The sequence below is a fragment of the Phacochoerus africanus genome, chromosome 4, assembly GCF_016906955.1.
Source record: "Phacochoerus africanus isolate WHEZ1 chromosome 4, ROS_Pafr_v1, whole genome shotgun sequence".
In the NCBI taxonomy this organism is placed as follows: Eukaryota; Metazoa; Chordata; class Mammalia; order Artiodactyla; family Suidae; genus Phacochoerus; species Phacochoerus africanus.
Window position 1 is genome coordinate 18,975,558 of NC_062547.1, and position 20,751 is coordinate 18,996,308.

General features: G+C 54.5%; 1 protein-coding gene across 3 annotated transcripts in view; it reads right to left on the reverse strand.

Annotated features, from left to right (window-relative positions):
* The window catches only part of TSPAN18 (tetraspanin 18), a 204,849-nt gene that overhangs the window by 28,964 nt on the left and 155,134 nt on the right, over positions 1-20,751 (reverse strand). For all 3 annotated transcript variants that reach the window (XM_047775929.1, XM_047775927.1, XM_047775928.1), the window contains one exon: positions 2,747-2,829. The gene's annotated coding sequence lies outside the window, so the exon portion shown is untranslated. The remainder of the gene's footprint in view (positions 1-2,746; positions 2,830-20,751) is intronic.

The window sequence follows — 20,751 nt, forward strand, 5'->3', positions numbered from 1 at the left end:
TAAAAATAATGCCTTCCTTATAATGTATGGAAAAAACTGAGCATGGTAGCCGATAACAGCAACAGAGTAACAGCTCCCTCTCCTTGAAGTTCTTACCATGTGCCAAGGAACACGGACAATCTCATTTAATCCTTACAAAGCGCCTGGTTATAACTCAGGTCATTTCCCCTTTTTCAGGCAAGGGAACCCCTCTGAGCCTCAGAGAGGTGGACATACTTGTCTAGGTGACACAGCATGGAAGTGCCTGAGCCAGGATTTGAACCCAGACCGTAATCATTATTTTTAAGGAATGCCAATTCCCTTGCCCCATTCATCCATTTTCCTCCAAAATTCAGGCCTATTGTCATACCTCCTATGCCAATCTCCCACTGGCCAGAAGAGACGGCCTCCAGAGTCCTCACCCACCATCAGGCTGAAGTCAAAAGACCAAGAATTGCCCGCTCCACCAGCTCACTGGGCTTCTGAAATATGAGGACACACCTCTACGGCCAATTGGCCAGACAAGAGTGACAGACACATGGCATCTCCAATCGCTGCCTGGACCTGGGTGTTAGCTCCACCCAACCACAGCACCTTTCGGAAGAGAAACCCATCGCCTCACAGTTCCCAAATTTACCTCTAAGGAGAGTGGGAAGGAAGTCTCTAGAAGGTGGATTGAGAAGAAACTTGGGACCATGAAGTCCAGAGGCTTAACTGTTCCTCAAAAAAGGTGGTCCAAAGGCACTTAGGAAGGAGAAAGCGGTGGGGGAGGAGGGGCGCCTCTCAGCTAAAGAGCAATGTCACGCCCCCCGGGGCCAGGGGTGAAAGACCCTCTGGGGCTTCCCAACCTATAGAGCCACCTCCTTCTAGGCTCGCGACAGTGGCTAAATCACATAACCTCCCCTTTGCTTTCATCTGCAAAATGGGGCCAGGAACGCTGACCTGCTCAGGAAATCCTAAGGACTGAGCATTAGAGGAGAGCCTCCTCACCGCCGGCCGGACACACGGTGGCTCCGCCCCTTCCTCCCTCCCGCCGCCCAGCCCCCAGGAGGCTCCTCCTCCCCGGGGTGGGGCTCCCAGGAGGAGGAGCGGAGGATTTCAGAGCAGGGGGAATGCGTGTGGTCAGAGGTACTCAGACTGGGTTCCCCGAGGCTAGTAATCGCCTAAAGCTATTTTCAGGATTTCAGATACTATCTCAGAAATCATTCCCTCACGGCCAGCTGGCCCAAGGGGCAAGAGCCCTGGGTTTCGGAACAATTAAACCACCCCAGGGTGGAAACCCTATTTCTTAGGTTGTTCAGAAGCTCTCACTACCGGTTAGGTATGACTTGGAAGTACATGAACTAAGAAGAAATAGATACTCCATAAATGATGTTGGAAAAGGAAGTGCTGTTTGGATGATAAAATCCTTTTAATCTCGGGGACTAGAGAGATGACCTGCAGGGGTCTGTGTCACAGGCCAGCTTGACTTCGTGTGAATTCAAATCCCAAGGGCACAGGGGCAGTTTGGGTGCAAAGGGTCCAGCCGCCCTTCCACATGGGCTTCTGCCCCAAGATGAGCCTGGGTGGGAGTCCCCTGGCTTGCTGCCCTGGGTCTCACTGTCTCAAGACTCCTGTGCTGTCACAGTGCCCCTGGCCGAATGAGGGTGGGGGCTTAGGAAGTGATTTATCGTATGTGGCCTGGGTGCAACTGACTGTTACATGTATAACAAAGCTAGGTGTTTAAGGGCTTTAAGGGGATTTAAGGGGAACTTTGATGTGACACTGCTGTTTGTGGAAGCACTGATTTAGAATCCAGCCCTTGTATAACTTTTATCACCAGCATTTCAATAAAAGAAGTTCTTCTTCTTCTTTTTTTTTTTTTTGACTGTGTCCATGCATGCAGAAGTTCCCAGGCGAGGGATTGAACCTGCATCACAGCAGTGATAATACCAGATCCTTAACCTGCTGAGCCACCAGGGAACTCCAAAGAAGTTCTTGATCGTGAAAAGGCAGGGCAGTACTGATCTGGCCTAACACCCTCACTGTGGAAACGAGAAAACTGAGGTTGCAAAGGGAAAGGAAGTTGGGCCAATTAGTGAGGGATCTGGACCTGGAGTCCTGTTTCTGGGAGCCCAGGCCAAGGCCCTGAAGATACCCTCCACACATGACATTTTTTTAATTCTTTATTTTGGTAGCACACACCTTCCCTTGTTAGAATGTAGGCTTAGAAAGGCATGGCTTCAGAGTTCTCATCGTGGCGCAGCAGAAACGAATCTGACTAGGAACGGTGAGGATGCAGGTTCGATCCCTGGCCTCGCTCAGTGGGTTAACAATCCGGTGTTGCTGTGACTGTGGCATAGGCCAGCAGCTGTTCCGATTAGACCCCTAGCCTGGGAATCTCCATATGCCACAGGAACGGCCCTAAATAACAGCAACAACAACAAAAAGACATGGCTTTGCTTTGCTCACTGCCGTCTTCCTAGCGTCCAGAGCAGTGCCTGGCACGTGTGGGGTGTCTGAATGAATGAATGAGTGAATGAAGAGGGGGAAAGGAGAAAACAGACAGAGAACAGTAGAGACGCAGCAAATCAGAGAAATAAGAAAAGAGAAGGAAAGATGGAGAAAGACGGAAGGAGACAGACAGAGAAAGAGAGACAGTGAGAAGGGGGACGGGAGAGGACAGACAGACGGACTGAGAAAGATCTGATGGGGAGACACGGGGGGGAGCAGGAAAAGGGGCAGAGATGCGTGGGGAGGGGGAGGGGAGCAACTGCTGACTTGTCACCTGGGCAGTTCTTTCGATGTCAGCAGGATGAAGTCTCCTGGTCAGAGGGGTTCCTGGATACTTCCTTACTGGCCCAGCTCGTCCTGTGAGAGAAGATATGCAATTACTCGGGGAAGCCAATGAGGAACAGCCACATTCAAGAACTGTTTATAAACAGCCGCCCTTCGGCAGGGCACATTCAGGACAAGTGTCTTGCTGATCTGGGCCCATTAGCACTAATGAAAAGCTCTCAGCACCTGGGGCACCCCAGCTGGAGAGGCCCGCACGCGGTGCCCGCCTTCTGCCCAGATGGCAGCTCCCGGGTGCCCTTGTTGGGGGCTCATGGGGAACCACATCTTCAAGAGACTCACAGGTTCTGGCACAGGCTTCATGCCTGCTGCTCTGCTTTTGTATGTGGCTTGATGAATTGGGGCCATACAGTGGCCCGTACACCTGGATGTCACCCAGATGCTACCTGGGCATCTGCAGTGATGTCTCAGCAGAGAGAGTGGTAGCACCGCCTTCCTGGGAAACTCTGACTCTCAGGGGAGAGAGATTTGATGCTGGAAAGGGTCCCCAAGCTTTGCAAAAGGATTTGCCAGAAGGCTCTTTCAGTGAGCCAGCTCCCAGCGGTGGAAGTGAGGGCTGGGTTTCAGCAGTCAAATGGGCCCAGACAGAGACTCCTCTTCTAGCACACGTGTGGGGATTCCACAGCCGAGTTCTGCTTAAACGCTGGGCTAGAGGACACTCCCAGGAAAAATCTGGGGTCTGGGGGAGCTTGGGCTGCAGGGGGCATTCCCATGGGCGGTCGGGAAGGGGGAATTTCTGGTCTCAGGTACCAGTTCAGATTCCTTTCCATTCCCATCAGTGGGCGGAGGGCGGGGGTGAAAAATTCCTCTCCATCGGTCCGTCCATCCATCCATCCATCCATCCATCCACTCAGCAGCTCCTACTATGTGCCGGCTGCTGTGTTTGGGGATGGAGATGCAAAAACAAGCACACACTCACAGTTGGGTGGCGGGAGGTGTAGGAAATTGAGGAGACACGGAGTAACAGTAGGGCTGGGAACCCACAGGAAGGCAGACAGACTGGTGGAACTCCGCTGGGGACAGACGGGGAGGTTTCACGGGGAAGAGGATGGTTCAAGGGAGTAAGTCTTGAGGGAGTGTGGAGCTGGGGATGGGCAGATGGCAAGGCAGGAGAAGGGGTCTCCTTCCGGAGAGCTCTCTGAGCCCCGGGGGCTGGTACCCCACTTGGCCCAAACATACACACTTGCCTGCCTCGGGATCTGCTCTGTGGCTCTGGGCTGTATGCTTACATGTAGGCGCTCATTAAGTGGCAAGAACAACCCTAGGAAGCGGCCGTCATACCGTCACTCCATTTTATAACGGGGAAACTGAGACCTGGAGAAGGAAAAGACTCGTCCAGCATCACACAGACAGTAAGCGATGGACTAGAATCCACCCGGGAGTCAGAATCAAAGCCACCTTTCACGGAAAGGGCTTCATCCACCTGTACCGTCATGGTGACTCCTCATGACAGCCTTGCAAGGTGGACTATTGCCCCATTTTATAGAAGGAAACTGAGGCTTAGAGATGCAAATGGCAAAGCTGAGCATCCTCCTGAGATTCTAGGTTCTTTCTAAAACAAGATGTTAGAAAAGCTGTGTTGGGGGCCAGGAGGGGGAAGAGGGCAGAAGCCCAGCCCCATCTGAACAGGGAAGGGTCCCCTGAAATTGACCCTGGGGGTGTGGAGAGGGGAGGACACTGTCACTACCAGGCAGGACACTGCCATCTGGGTGGACAGCTGTGGGGAGAAGGCCGCTGGGTCTAGGCAAGGCCCCAGGAGGTTCGAGCTGGAACTTTGCCCAGGCATGGCTCACTGGCAAAATGAAGCCAACTCGGGCAGCTTCCTACAGCTCTGGTCTCCACGGCCTTAGGAAGGAAGCCCCAATGTCTAGTTCAGGGGCGGCAGGGCTCAGGGCAGCAGGGAGGGGGGTCATCGTTTTCTCTTGCCTCTGTCTCCCGCCCCCACCAACCCACCCTGGCCCTGAAGCCCTCACAGCATCATTCTCTGCCCAGCATTTTGGGCGGCTATTATCCTGAGGGTGACATGGCCCACCTCCCTCTGGACACTGAGGCTGCGATGAGAGGCCTGGGTGACACACAAGGCCCACCCAGGGACAGGGAGGAGATGCTGAAATCCATGTGAATCTGGTATCTCCCAGCCTCCTTTTCACCAAGATGCTCCCCTCCCGGGCCCAGCGAAGAGCTGCACTAAGGGGCCGCAGGGAAAGGACAGCCTGGGACCGCACCTGCCTTGGCCAGCTCCCTGGAGACTTTCAGAAAGTCACTACCCTCCCTGAGATGCCAGGTTCTCCTCTGAAAACTGTTCTTCTTGAAACCAAAGTTGGTTGTAAGAATTCATGATATGAAGTGATACAATATGAAAACACTCAGAAAATGGCAAAGCACTATTCCCATAAGGAGCTATTATTATCAGCATCATCATACATGGAAAATAGGTCCAAACCACATTCACTGGTTACCAGTGGCGGCGGGCCTGGGGCAGACCAGGGACATCTGGCTTGATCAGGATGGACAGAAATATCTTTCCTCTAAAGGGCCCCAAAGTCAAATTAATTGCCACAGTTTTGTGATAAGTGAGCCTAATAATAACTATTAGTAGTGAGCATTTATCAAGGACCAGACCCTGCTAAGCTTTCTCTTATTTAATCTTCACCTAGGAGGCGGGTATCATTATTATCCCATTTTGCAAAGGAGGAAACCGAGGCTCAGAGAATGTAATTAACTGGCCTGGATTCATTCACATGGTTAGTAAGACCTGGCCATGAATCAGGCCCATGTCTGCTGGACCCCATACAAGAGCTCCTGCTAAGACACTAGTCCATGGATGTGGCACCAGAAAAAGGACGCCAGGAGAAGGGAGTGCTATGTCCAGTCTCCAAAACGTCTAACCCAGTGCTGCTCTGGCCTGAATCAGGCCACCAAGCAGTGTCCCAGGGAGCCAGCTAGCATCCTCCCCCGTGCCAGCTGGAGACCTCTGGGGGATGACCCCATCCTGCTATCCCCTTGACAGATGGGAGCCCTGAGGCCCAGAGAGGGGCAGAGACCGGGCGAGGTCGCGCAGCGCCGCCGGGTTCTCCTCTGCAGGCCCCTGCCTGGACCAGACAGCTTTATTAATCTTGCCTCTCCCACTGCCCCAGATGGCGGCTCAGTCCCATCTGCACAGAGCCGGCCCAGGAGGGGTTCTCTGATTAAGAAGAACAGTTCAGTTCATAAATCACTCCTTTTACTTTCCCCGCCCCCAGCCCGGGGCAGGCTTTCTGGAGAGAGAGAAAAGAAGGCAGGTGGACAGGAGCAAGAGAGAAGCCCCCACTGGAGGAAGCAAACGTAGGTCTGGGCTGGTGGGAGCCGAGAAACGTCTTGTACGCGCTTCGGCCGGGTGAGGGCGCTGTGGCGCAGGGCAGAGCCTCAGGGGCCCCAGGGGAGGGGCCTCACCGCGGACAACCTAGGTTCCTATCCGTGCAGGCTCTGCCCTCCACGAGCCCCAAGACCTGGGCCGGCGTCCCCAGCACCTGAGCGTCCGTCTCTGTCTCTTCATCTGCGAGATGTGGATTCTCAGATGGAACTCCCAGGGTCACTGCACGGATCGAAGGAGACGGTGTAGGTGAAAGCACTTTAGCGGCTGTACATCCTGTTCCTTCCTGCCTGTGCGCGCCAGGCACCTGCTAGTGCCAGCACTGGGCTCGGTCCAGGGCACGGAGGCCAGCGGCTTCCCTCCCTCAAGGATTCACTCGAGTCTAGTGAGGATCAATAACCCGGCACTTGGAGAGGAGTGTTACCAGCTACATCAACCCCGCGCTAGGAGCCTGCGGGGCAGGATCGGCAAACAAGCGCTGACGGCCTGGTGGCGCTGCAGTGGGAGCCTAGATGTTGGGGGGCCTTTGAAGGGGGGAAAAACAGGGCCAGGATCAGCATTTATGGAGTCCCAGTGATAGGGCGAAGCATTGTGTCATGGGCGCTTACCTAGAATGATCTTACTCGATTCTCTAAAGGGATCTGCAAATGAGATGCTATTATCATCGTTCCCTTTTACAGAAGAGGAAACTAAGGTTATGAGAGGCTGGAAAGATCCCAAAGCCACAACTGACCCAGATTTTCCTGACTCTTAAAACCCATGCATTCCCTCCTCAGGACTTGGGGCTGAGGCTTGTCAGAATAACGATGATTCTGTCATCAGGTTCAAAGCTGAGGGGGGAGAACTTATTTGTTCGCTGGCTCTGCCTGCTGGGCCTCATCCCAAGACAGACTGTCTCATAAACAAGCAATTGGCCTGAAATCCTGGCGTGCCTGGTGACAGCACGGACATGGGGACATGGACACAGCTGATGGGGGATAACATCTAATTAGGCTCCTGGGGGCAGGGCCTGCGGTGGCTGTACTGGCTCCTAAATGACAGCCTTGCCTGGCGCCCACACTCACTGGGTCTTGAGTGTCGAGAAAGCAGAAAGTGGCCGTATCATTTGGGAAGGCCAGGCTCTAGTCTGTGAGCTGGGGACTTCGTCCCTGCCACAAGCCCTCTCCTCTGCTCCAGGACTTCCCCGGGACTTTTCCATCAGAGAATCTTCAAAGACACAGGCCTCCATGAGGGCTAACTCCAACCCTCTCTTTCACAATGAGGGATGCTGAAGCCCAGAGAGGGGCAGGGTCTGGCCTAATGTCACACAGCAGGGCCAGAACCATGAGCTCCCAGTTATTTATTTATTTATTTATTTATGGTCTTTTTTTTTTTTGGTCTTTTTTTTGGGGGGGGCATACCCACGGCATATAGAGGTTCCCAGGCTAGGGGTCTAATTGGAGCTATAGCTGCCGGCCTACACCGCAGCCACAGCAATGCCAGATCCGAGCTGCATCTGCAACCTACACCACAGCTCACAGCAACGCCGGATCCTTCACCCGCTGAGTGAGGCCAGGGATCGAACCCACGTCCTCATGGATCCTAGTCAGATTCGTTTCTACTCCATCATGACCGGAACTCCTGCATTCTGATTTCTGAAAGGATTTTATGCACATTATTTCATCGAATCCTCCCAACTGGCCCAGGAGACGGGCACTCCTGCTTACAGATGAGCAAACTGAGGCTCAGAGAGATGGAATTCCTGGCCCAACCTCACACCGTAGGTGGGAGAAATTCCTGGGACAAAGCCGGATTCCCATCCTTCTGCCCTGGCTGTCCTCCAGACATGTGGCCCCGGGGACTCCGGGATGCGGGTCCCCAGAGTGACCCTTGCCGCCATCCTTACCCCCTGCCCCATGGACCTGGACTGGACTCAAGCTATAGAAGGAGCTCATCCTGGACACCTTCCGGGACGGGTCCGGGGCTCCGTCCTCCTGCCTTTGCCCTGAGACGGCCCATGTGCAAAGGCCTTTGGGAAGGTTCTGCATCCTCCACGAAAGCTGGTGGGCAGCCTGGCTGTTCCCACGGGATCCAGAAAGCTTCTGCCCTCTGGCCTCCCTGGATCCAGAAGGCTTCCGCTCCATGGCCTCCCTCGCCAAAGAACAAGCTCCTTCTCTCCCAGCCAGCGTTACTCTTGTGGTTACTGGCATCAGAAAGCGTCTCATTCATTTCTACGTTCCTTCATTCATTCCTGCTTTAGTGAGTACCCCTGGTCTTTGGGGGAACCCATAGCCTGAGTGGGGGCCTAGGTCTGGGGGATCGACCATCAGACAGCCTCTGCGGCTCCTCGGGCGCTGGGCAGTGTCACTATGTCCTCAGTCTCCAGGCAGCCCTCTCCCCCACGTGAGGTCCCCACCCAGCGGCACAGGCAGCGGCTGCTGGCCACACCTCTGCTTCACCGGGCAGGGACTGTCCCCTTACTTTCCAGGGCACCTCCCAGAAACTTCATGCTAACCAGAGGCTGCATCGAGTTAGCTCTTGCTGTACACCTGGCCTTCGACTACTCACAAGAATCCCAGGAGGCATGTCTGCTCCCCACTGACCTGTGATGAAAGCAGGCTCAGAGACGGTGGGCAGCCTGCCTCAGGCCACTCAGCCAGGCTGCAGGGGCTCCATGGCCTGACCCCAAAGCTGAGCTCTGAGTGGGGGGGGGTCTCACTTCCCCCACCCCTCTGGTGGTCTAGGGCCCCCTTTTAACTACATAAAATAAAATACATCGGACTAGATGACACAAAATAAAACACCTAGGATTAAACCAATTATATTAAACTATGGTTATCAAAATATTTTAAAAACATCTGGAACACGCAAATCCTTCTTCTTCTTCTTCTTTTTTTTTTTTTTTGTCTTTTGTCCTTTTAGGGCCGCACCTGTGGCATATGGAGTTTCCCAGGGTAGGGGTCCAATAGGAGCTACAGCCTCCAGCCTACACCACAGCCACAGCAACGCCAGATCCAAGCCACACCCGCAACCTACACCACAGCTCACGGCAACGCCGGATCCTTAACCCACTGAGCGAGGCCAGGGTTCGAACCCGCAACCTCATGGTTCCCAGTCGGATTCGTTTCCGCTGCACCATGACGGGAACTCTGCAAATCCTTTTTTTACTAACACATTAAATTCAAGATCTAGCAATGGATGTGACAACTACTGTAATGTGAAGAAATCTGCAACAGTTTGGGGTGATATGAAAAGATCCACTCTCTATGGACGGCAACATCACCGGTACCGCTAAGAGAACTATGGCTTATGGCCTGGGATCAGGGTTGGAGGAAACGCTCACTCTCAGCTAAATATTAGTGAAGTAAAGACAAGACTGTTTTCTTCCAAGTTCACCACTCCCTGGAGTTCCACGTGATCCCTGGACCCTGGGAGGCGAACTCCTGCCTTAGACAAAGTTCATCCCTGACAGTAACCCGCCACCCCCTCTGCGGCTCATCGATCCAGTTTGCCACTCAGCAGTCCCCATCCCTCCCCAGACGGAGGGTGCCCTTGCCCTCAGCCCCCATCCCCAGCAGAGGGGCAGAAAGCTTGCAGCAGGAGCAAATGGGCCCCTGGGGGCGGGGAGGTGGGGTGGGGGTCAGGCCACCTTCCTGCCCAGGGCAGGCCCAGCAGGCTTGGGTCGAGGGGGAGGCCGGGGAGCCAGCGGGTCTCAGGAACCCCTGGGGAGCTTGCTAGGCCCTCAAACGTCTAGGCTTCAGCCCTGAGATTTGGATTCTAGGGGCTCGAGGAGGGGCCCACCCCTCAGTCTTTCTCTCCAACCATGGAGGGTCTACACTGTCAAGTTCAAAGGCCTCAGGTCAGAAGCTCTCTGAGGTCTATCTGGGAGGCTGGGGCTTCAGGCAGATGGAAAATTATGTCCCCCACATCTAGGGGGGGCACTCATGAAACCAGCCAATGACTGTTTGCCTGCCAGATGCCCAACGTCTCCCTGCCATCACTCTAGATTAGCGGAGCCCAGGTTCTCTGCATTACCCAGCATCGGCCTTTGGTTCGTGGCCTTCTTCTGGCCTCCCATTCACCCCCTCCCCACCAAGGGGAGAAAACCGGACCACTCCTCACTACTGGCCTCACGTGTCTGGCGTGGAGATTTTTATTTTATTTTATTTTATTTTAATTAATTAATTAATTAATTTTGCTTTTTAGGGCCACAGGTGCAGCACATGGAGGTTCCCAGGCTAGGGGTCAAATCGGAGCTGTAGCTGCTGGCCTACGCCACAGCCACAGCAACGTGGGATCTGAGCTGCATCTGTGACCTACACCACAGCTCTCGGCAACGCTGGATCCTTCACCCACTGAGCGAGGCCAGGGATCGGACCCACGTCCTCATGGATACTAGTTGGGTTGTTTCCCCTCAGCCACATGGGAACTCCTGGAATGGAGATTTTAATTCTCTGGAAAACCTCGGGCCTTTGGAGAGAGCCTGGGGCTGGGGTGGGAGGCGGCAGTCTTTTCTGCTTCCCCCCTGGGGGTTTGAGATAGAATAAACCAGAGGCAGGGAGGTGCTTTCCTGAAGTGTCCCTGGCCTGGGAGTGGGGGCTCTGGGCCTCTCGGCTGCCCACTGAATCTCCTTCACAGAGCAGGGTCCGCGCGGAGGTCAGAAGGAACTTGCAGGGCTGGCCTCGTCCCCTTGGGAACCGGCCTTCCTCATGGTTTGCTGTGCACCTGAGCCAGCTGGAAAGGGAGGCTGCCCTGGAAAGTAAGCGAGTCACCCGCATCCTGAGGGCAGAACTGGGGTTCAGACCCCAATCCGGACAATGTGCCCCCAGAGCAGAAGCAAGCGAAGAGAATGGGCTGGGAGCCATGCGTCTTGGATTCAAGTCCAGACTCTTGAAAACTGGGGAGAAGCCTGCCCTCCCGCTGACCCCCCTCCCACCCACCCGCAGTCGTCTGGCTGTTTCCCACGGTCAGCCCGCTGCGTCTAGAAGCCTCGGTGGGGAGCTGGAGCCCCCAGCCCTCCCTCTGCCGGCTCTCTCTTCCCAGGTTTCATCCCCCTCAGGGCCCAGAGCAGCAGGAGACCCTTTGAAAGACTTGGTAATCCATCCCAAAATATGCAGGGCTGTTGCCGGGGCAACCTGGCTGCCACACAGCCCAGATTTAAATATTTAATGGCTTCATGGGTATTAAGGGGCCCTGGGAACTGGGCGGAAAGGGCACAGGTCTGAGCGGGGCGGGGGGTGGGGGGGGTGGGGGGGTGAGGGGGCGGGGCAGCCCTGGCGGCTCCTGCCAGAGCAGCCCCCCCGCACCCAACAACCTCCATCAGAGAAGGGTGCCCCGGTCGCCTGGCTTCTGTCCCTGTATTTAATGCCGGACCCAGGCAGAGGGTGAGACACAGAATTCCACTGGGGGGGCTGATGGGAGGGGAGGCGTTCCAGGCAGAATTTCTCTTTTTCCAATGGACTCTTTTTCTGAAGTGGCTCCTGTGTGCTAAGATCTTCCCTCCTCTTCTTTGAACCTCACTATAATCCTATGAGGCGAGCATCTTCTCATCCCCAATGTACAGCTGAGAACCAGGATCAGAGACGTGAAGTGACTAGCCCAAGGTCACACAGCTGCTGAGTGGCAAGCCTGAACCCAAGGCCAGGTGGCTCCACAGCCAAGGTTTTTAGCTACTTCTGTCAGGAGCCAGGCTGGTAACTCTCACTGCAGGCATGCAGGAAGCATGAAGTCCTTTCCAGGGCTGGGCACTGTGCCAAGGTTTTTACAGGCTCTAATTCACACCCCTGTGAGGGAGGCGCTGTTCCCCCATTTCACAGAGGTGGAAATGGAGGCCTGGGGAGGGCCCCACAGGGAATCAGGGAAGCCTGCATTCAGGCCTCAGTGGGGACTCTAGGGCCGGGCTTCATTGTCTCGCTCTTCCTAGAGTTTAGAAAGCTGTATAACAACAACAAATAAATAAAAATCAAATTGAAGATCTCTTTTCACTCTGGTGCTTTGTCCACGTTCTCCCAAGATGGCTAAGAGGGCAAGCGGTTCTTCCAACCGCTTAGTGATAAAAATGAGTCACCTTGAGATTTTTTGGCTTCATCAATTTGCTCTACACATAAGACACAGGCAGACACAGCCTTGCAGACTCTGACAAACACACGCATAGACAAGCATACAACACAGACACACATACAGACACCCAGACAGATGCAGGCAAAGGCGCATGTCCACAGACACACTCAGATGTGGCCTCTGGCCACGTTCCCTCCTGTTGAACTGACTACAGTGTCATGAAAGAGTTAGAAAAGACACCCAAAGTCATTTGGCCAATGCCTCTGCCAATATCAAGACTATCTTATTTCATTTTTGGCTGTGCCCATGGCATGCGGAAGTTCCCTGGCCAGAGATCAAACCCCTGCCACAGCAGCAACCTGAGCCTCAGCAGTGGTAACGCTGAATCCTGAACCTACTGAGCCACCAGAGACTCACTCAAGACTATTTTAAACAGTCAAACTGGTGTGATCTTATTCTTAAAGCTCTTTGGGAAGGAGGACAAACCCCATAACCTCATTCTTTTTATTTTTTATTTTTTTCCTTTTTACGGCTGCGCCTGGAGCATAAGGAGGTTCTGAGTCTAGGGAGTTGAATCACAGCTGCAGCTGCTGGTCTACACCACAGCCATAGCCACGCCAGATCTGAGCCATATCTGTGACCTACACCGCAGCTTGTGGCAATGCCAGAACCTTAATCCACTGAGCAAGGCCGGGGATGGAGTCCCAGTTCTCACGGACACTGTGTTGTGTCCTTAACCTGCTGAGCCACCATGGGAACTCTCCCACAACCTCATTCTGATGTCTCCTCCTTAAGTAGGGAGGTTCTTCCTGGCATCTAACCAAATTCCCTCCTGCTTGATATTAATCACAACACACCTCCCAAAGCCCTCCTATTTTTATGCTCTTGCTTCATCGTCATAACCATCCAGTGAGGCAACAGAGCAGAGATGGTTGTACTATTTTATGGGGAGGGGGGCCCAGAGAAGTTAAGGAGTTTGCCTGAGAGGACACAGCTCCCGATCAAGCTGGGCTTCACCCCAGGTGTCTGCTACTGATTTCATGGCTCCTTAAACTCCACCAGGTGCTGTCAGTGTCCCATCAATGTCACTTTGTCCTCTCCTCTCTGCAGTGAGTTTCTTGGATCTCAACCTGTCATTGTTCAGTAAAGGGACCATGCTGGCCCTGGCTCCCCTCCCTCCTGCCTAAGTGATGCCCGGATGCAGCATGGCGGAGGGGGGGTCACCCAAAGTTGGATGAGCCTGGAGTGTCCCCACCCAGAGGCCACCAGCATCCCCCCTGTCCAGACATCATGTTTCCTGGGCTGAGAGCAGACTGGTGAGGCTTCCCCTTCTTCTCACCGCATCCTCTACCCCATCGGCAGCCCCCCCTCACCCCCATTCCCCAGGGACTAGGAACGGTCACCGGTCACCGGAGCAGAAACCAAGCCCCACCCCAGCCTCACGCCCACGGGGGCGCCGCCCCACTTGCATTTGCTCGGCAGTGAATATTAGAGACCCCGGGTCTTCCCAGGCAACTGCAGTTGATTCCCGTCACCTGGCCCAAATTAGGGAGGCCACGACCCCTTCCCGTAAGAGGAATGACGACAGGTATTTAGACCTCGAGTTATGGAGGGAAACAATGGAAAAGCAGAGAGTCTGTGACAAGAGAGTCCTGCCGGCTTGAGAAAAGCCGGAGAGGAAATGAATCAAAGGGAAGAGCCGGCGCTGGGGCCTGAATAGGCAAGAGTCAGAGAAACCTGTTTTCTTTCCTCCCCATAAAAAATCCTCCCAGCCGCCCTCAGGAGAGATGCAGGTCGGGGCGGGGGTGGAGAGGGAAAGGACTGGGCTTCAACGGAGGCAGGCACAGGCTCAGACAAAGGCACTGCAGCCTCCTTCACAGGAGCCTGGTCACCACAGCCACCAAACATCATTGAGTGCCCGGCCAGGAAGGATGCTGGCGGTCCCGCCAGGAAGCCGCTGCGATGAGCAAGTATTTGGTTCTTCCGGAAATCCAGGAGGGGATTTCTACTTCCTTTTGACAAAATGATAATCAATAATAATAATGAAGTAAAGCTTCTCCAGGTTTAAAACATCTCTCGTTTCTCCATCTGTGGAATGGGACGAGATCTCCCCCTTGCACATCTAAGGGGCTGGTGGTGTCTGCGCAGCCTTGGCCCCTGTCTGAGGCTCTAGAGGATGACAGGTGGCCCATGCAGAGCAGACCATGAGCCAAGCATGTGTCCTGGGATTAGTCCATGCAGAGCGGGCTGGGAGCCAGGCCTGTGCCCTTGGATTAGCCCGCTGTTCCTGGAAGGCCTAGCTTCTCTGCTGAAGCCCAGTAGTGATTAGAAGGGGCAGGGAGTCCGCAGTGTGATGTGGGTGGATCCGAGCCCCGTCATGGTTCTGCATCCCCCAGGAGGACAGGAGGGTGGCGGTAGTGACAATGGCAAGAATTAACATCTACAGGGTGCTAACTATGTGCCAGGCCCAGTTCTTAGTGCTTCCTGTCTGTTAACATTATTTTCACAACAATCTTCAAAGTGGGTATAATTATTATGCTCACTTGCAGATGAGGAAACAGAAGCGCAGAGAAGTGAATTAACTTGCCCCAAGTCACACAGTTATTAGGTTTGAACCCTGGCAGGTGGTTCCACCATCTGGGCTCAGAGGATGTCCAAGATGCCCCGTAGCTGGTGGGACAAATCATGGAGCTCCCTAGAATTAGGAAACTCACTAGAAAAGAGTATTGCAGTGGGAAATGGGGGGCTCAGGGTCTAGACCCTGCTCTGCCACTAACCAACCACGTGATGTCAATTAAATCACTCGCTTCCCCCCCCACGCCCCCCGCCGCCCTCACACAGGGCTTCTGGCAGTGGCACACAGGGGAGCTGGCAGTGTGGCCAAAAGCATAACAATGGCTGCTGGCATCGTCTCCCCCACTCGCTACCCCTGTGGCCTTGGCCCCTCTGAGCCCAGTGAACCCTGCAATCTCAAGGGTCCTGGGAACATCAGTGGGACCACATTGCTTGAGGCATGGAAAACTCTAGAAGTGGGAGCTTTCACTGTTCATTTGACAGCCACGCCTTTTGTTCATCCGCCCTCAGTCCTGAGCCATGGTTTCATGGCTCCCAATGCCAATGTTGAGCAAACTTCGAAATGTCACTGATCCATTTCTTCTTCTTTTTTTTTTTTTGTCTTTTTAGGGTCACCCCTGTGGCATATGAAGGTTCCCAGGCTAGGGGTCAAATCAGAGCTACAGCTGCCAGCCTACACCATAGCCACAGCAACGTGGGGTCTGAGCCATGTCTGTGACCTACACCACAGCGCACGGCAATGCGGGATCCTTAATCCACTGAGCGAGGCCAGGGATTGAACCTGCATCCTCATGGATGCTAGTCAGATTCATTTCTACTGAGCCACAATGGGAACTCCTCAATGGTCCACTTCTGGTGGAAAGAATTCACATATTGTCCTTTGAGGAATGGAAATTGTAGCCTGAATATTGGATGGGCAGCTCTCATCATTTAAAAATGTAAATACAGGAGTTCCCATTGTGGCTCAGTGGGTTACGAACCCGACTAGTATCCATGAGGATGTGGGGTCAGTCCCTGTCTGCGTTCGGTGGGTTAAGGATCCAGGGTTGCCATGAGCTGTGGTGTAGGTTGCAGACACGGCTTGATCCCGAGTTGCTGTGGCTGTGGTGTAGGCTGGCATCTGTAGCTCCAATTTGACCCCTAGCCTGGGAACTTCCATATGCCGCAGGTGTAGCCCTGAAAACACACACACACACACACACACACACACACACACACACACACAAACAACCCGTAAATACACCCCAATCTGTGGACTCTAGAGCTAAGAAATGTTAGCAAAATAAAGGAGTCAGGGCTTAAGAAGGCCGAGGGGAAATAGGGACCCAGGAGGCCAAGGGCAGGTGGTTTGGCCCCTTGTAAACACCTGACCTCAGGGTCCGTGGGGGGTGTCTCAGCATGGCAGTGAGGGAGGCTGTGCAGTGACTTGCACATGCTTTGGCTGCCCTGAAGCAGAGCACACAGAGCTATGGTGCCAGTCACCTGTGTGTCCCCTGTTTGCTCTAGGAGGGGATGCTCAGAAGAGGGCTATAAGAGGGGGCTTTAGCCCAGGCTTCAATTGGGCAAACTGGTACTTTTCCCGCAGCTCCAGAGGATGTAAGGATAAAAGGTCCGGGGATCTGGTTTCGGTTTTGGACTCAGCCACTAGCTAGCTCCGTGGCTGGGCCAAGCCCCTCTCCCGTCTCGGGTCCTGTGCGCCAAGCGTCCCCTCTGCCTCTCCATCTCTGAGTCTCCTCTATCCCCTTCTCTCTGTGCTCGCTCCCTGAATGCACATGCACACGGGCACATGCACGCGTGCGAACACACACACACACACACACACACACACTGTGACCACTTCCTGCAGAGGTGGAAGGCTTACCTGCTCATGGCCCCCAGAAGACTTTTCTCGTAAGCGCACCTCATTGGGGGCCTGGCCATAAATCCCCTAACCCTGCCATGAGCCTCTGACCCCCAGCAGGTGGTGGCCATGTTTCATTTAGAGGCTCTGCATGTGTGAGCCATTTACAAAGCCTGCTGGCCCAGGACAGCCTCAGGACTGCCGGGGTCCTGCTGGGAGTGGAGGTTCCTGAGGCGCCTCCTTGCTGGGAAGAGGAAGAACATGGCAGGTGTTTCATTTCCTCCTCACTGCCCAGTAATGAAGCCAGAGGAAGATTCAGCAAGTCCGAGGGGCAAGGTCGGGGCTTCCTAGGGACCCTGTGGAGGCGGGCGTATAGAGCAGGCTTTAGGATGAGGCCATCCGGGGCTCCGTTCTGAGCCTAGCCTAGCTCGTGTGACCCTGAGCAAGCACCTCTGAGCTCCTTAAAGGTGATTCCAGACCCACCAGGGCCCTGATCCCCTGTGCCAATCTGGGTCACATCCACGCAGACGTAAGTGGCAAGGTGAGTGCTGGCAAGCGGGTTCTGAATTTTTGCCTCAAGGCCATCGCTCCCCCAGCTGCCTCTTCCTGGGTGTAACTCTGGACAGTAAACGCTATTGGAGAAGAGATCCTGTGGGAAGGAAAAGAATCTTCTGTATAGGCCTCATATTGGACTTTCCAGGGTCCATGTTCCAAGAGATAAGCTGGAAAGAAAGCCTGGATCAATTATCCGAGTGAGGCCGCAGAGGCGGGGATAAACCAGCCCCCTGCTGTGTCCGGGGGGCAGCCGGTGCCTCCCCATCAATGGGGATGAATCAAATATGAGGAGTGCTTAGAATAGGGCTGGGCACCAGCGGGGCCTCAGGGACGGCCAAGCACGTGGCTGACAGTGGCCGGGGTACGTATTTTCATGGATGTCCCCCTGAGGTTTTCTGACTCGCTTGTGAGGTCTAATATGCTTGGTTCAGGAGAAGGAAACCAGATCCCGAGGGACAGGAGAGCAGTGGGAGTCAGCATCAGAGCCAGCCTGGGGGAGTTCGACGGCCCAGGCCTAAGCCCTTCTCTCTCTTTTTAGGTTACCACACCCTTTCAAGGTCAAGTTTCCCTCCAAACTACGGCTTTAGGGGTCCCCTACTCCCCATCATCAGCGATGTTCAATGCAATCCTTTCTTTCCAGACGTCTTGTCCTTGTCACGAGGTTACACCTGCCCAGCTGCTCCCAGAGGACACTGGCTCTCAGGCAGGGGTTCTGGGGGTGACTGAGAAGCCAGGGCCTGGGAAGGAGACCCCGTCCTCAGCTGTGGAACCAGTTCACCAGGACAGGAACGTGTTGCCCGTCTACAGGGCTGCGGGCACCATGCAACGGTCCTCACGGGCTCCCACAACCCTATGCAGTAGATGCTGTTTTTATACCCATTTTTCAGCTGTGACGACTGAGGCTCAGAGAGGTTACGTCACTCGCTCAAGGTCACACAGCTAGAAAGCAGCAGGGCTGGCTGCAGAGTCTGGGCTTGTAACAACGGCCTGACACGGTTCCTCTCCCATGTGTGATAGTGGGAGGGTCAGGTCTGTGATAGAAGGACTGACAGCCAGAGCCGTCTGCCTGCAGGCCAGTTCCTTTTGGGGGTGACCCGCTAGGGCCGCAAGGTGAAGATGGGGGCTTGCAGTCTGCAGGAGCAGTGGTATCATCCTGCAGGAGGCTCTCACTTTCCCATCTTGGATTCTCAAGGCTTGAGGGGGCCCCCCGAGGTCCTTGAGTCTGTCCCCTTCATGGTACAGATGGTGGCTCTGAGGACCTGTCACACACAGCATGTTCTGGTTGTTTCACTCTCTGCAGTTCATTTCTCGGGGGTGGGGGGAAGGGGGCTGGCTGTGGCCAGGGTCTGGGTCTGAGAGGTGACACTCAGGCCAGGTCCCCACTTCCACGAGGACCCAGGGAGTGAAGGTTTCCCACAGTCTATGTGCTTCACCTGCCTTCTCACTGAATCTTCAATGAGTGTCCCCAAGCGCAGATGAGGAGATGGGGTCCCAGGGAGGGGACACTTTCCCCAGGACCCTCTGCCCTGAGGTCACCGGCTGGGAGTAAGGGTCTCTGTTTAGCCACAAGCACAGAACAGCACAGAGCAGCTTCCAGCTCTGCCCATGGGACCTGGAGGCAGAGGCTGCCTGGCCGTCCCACTCCCTAGCCTGCACACCATGCATCTCGGAGGTCACTTGGAGAAAGGGAACAAGGCTCACCCAAGCCACATTGCAATGGCCAGCCTGGGAGCTCTTCTGGCACAGACACCATCGGGTGCCTTTGGGTTGGCCTTTTTTTTTTCCTCCTTAGGGCCTCACCTGCAGCATATGGAAATTCCCAGGCTAGGGGTCTAATCGGTCTACACCATAGCCATAGCAACACAGATTCGAGCTGTGTCTGCAACCTACACCACAGCTCATGGCAATTGCAGATCCTTAGCCCACTGAGCGAGGTCAGGGACTGAACCCACATCCTTATGGATACTCGTTGGTTTCTTAACCCACTGAGCCATAATGGGAACTCCTGGGTTGGCTCTTGGGTGGCACAACTTGTCAGAGGTGGAGACGTGGAGGCCCAGGCTTCAGAGGAGGCGGTGGAGAGCTAAGACAGGAACCATCCCTCAACCACAGCAGAGGGCTCGCGCTTGAGGCTGCCACTTGTCCCTGTGCAGGGACAACTTGTCACCAAGTGTCCAGAAGACAATGAAACACCATCCTTCCCCCCTGCCATTCTGGCCTCTAGGTAGTAAGCATAGGGGCCACAAACAACCAGCTCTGGTTGAAGGAATCCTCTACCCAGCTGGTCATTCACTTACCCCCACCACAGCCTCACGACAGTTTATAAGCCCTGTTGCACCTTGCTGAGCTCATCTCCCACCACCCACCTCCTCTGGCCAGCTCTTACCACACTGGTCTCTGCCACGGGGTAAGCACACACCTACCTCAGGGCCTTTGCACCTGCTGGTCCTTCTGCCTGGGACTCTCTTTCCTTCTGATATTCCACACAGTGCATGCCCTCCCTTCACTCAGGTCTCTGATCAAAGCCTCAGGGAGCTCTTCCAACCCTGCGCCCCAACAGCTTAAACGTCTCCCCCGTCACCATCTATCCCTTTGCTGTTGACACTTATCGCCAACAAAGTTCTCTTCTGGTTGTTTGTCTTCAGCCTCCTTCCCTTGAAGGCAGGAAGGCAGCAACTCTGGCTCACTGCTCAATCCCAGTGTCTGCGACAGCACCTGCCATCCACTGATGTTTGGGGAAGGAAGGAAAGAAGGAGGGGGGTGGGGGGAGGAAGCATCTCTTGGGGCGTCTTTCACACACTCAGACTTAACTCTTGCTAAAACGCTATTGGAAGATGCAGGACCAGCTACGTAATTTGTGGGGCCTCATAAAAATGAGGGGTCTCTTATGCAAAAGCTATTAAGAATTTCAAGATTGGAGTTCCCGTCGTGGCTCAGTGGTTAGCAAATCCGACTAGGAACCATGAGGTTGCGGGTTCGATCCCTGGCCTCACTCAATGGGTTAAGGATCCGGTGTAGCCGTGAGCTGTGGTGTAGGTCGCAGACACAGCTCGGATCCCGCATTGCTGTGGTTCTGGTATAGGCTGGCAGCTGTAACTCCGATTCGACCCCTAGCCTGGGAACCTCCATATGCCACGGGTGTGGCCCTAAAAGACAAAAAGACCAAAAGTTAAAAAATAAAAAAAGGCATTATCTTCCAAATCTGTAAGAGTATTGACATCCCATTAGGAACATTCTGAGATGTTCAGTACCCCTGGCTCAGGGAGGAGAACCCCAGGCCCGGAGGGTCCCCACAACTCGGCTGAAAAAGCAGCATCCTAGATAGCAGATTCTAGCACAGGCTCAATAGTACACAATAAATGGTAGTTCGATCCCCTCACTCACTGCCTCCCTGCTGCTTGGTCCAAAGGCACCTCCTCCAGGATGGCCCCAGATCCAGATGGCAGGAGCCTTGCCCAAGATCTCATTATTCCAACAGAGGCGAGGGGAGCCTGCCTCCCGGGGAGATGGGCCCCAGCATGTGAGCAGCGAGAGGAAAGCACTATTACCCTGCTCAGCCAGCCCGGTTCTCTCGCCA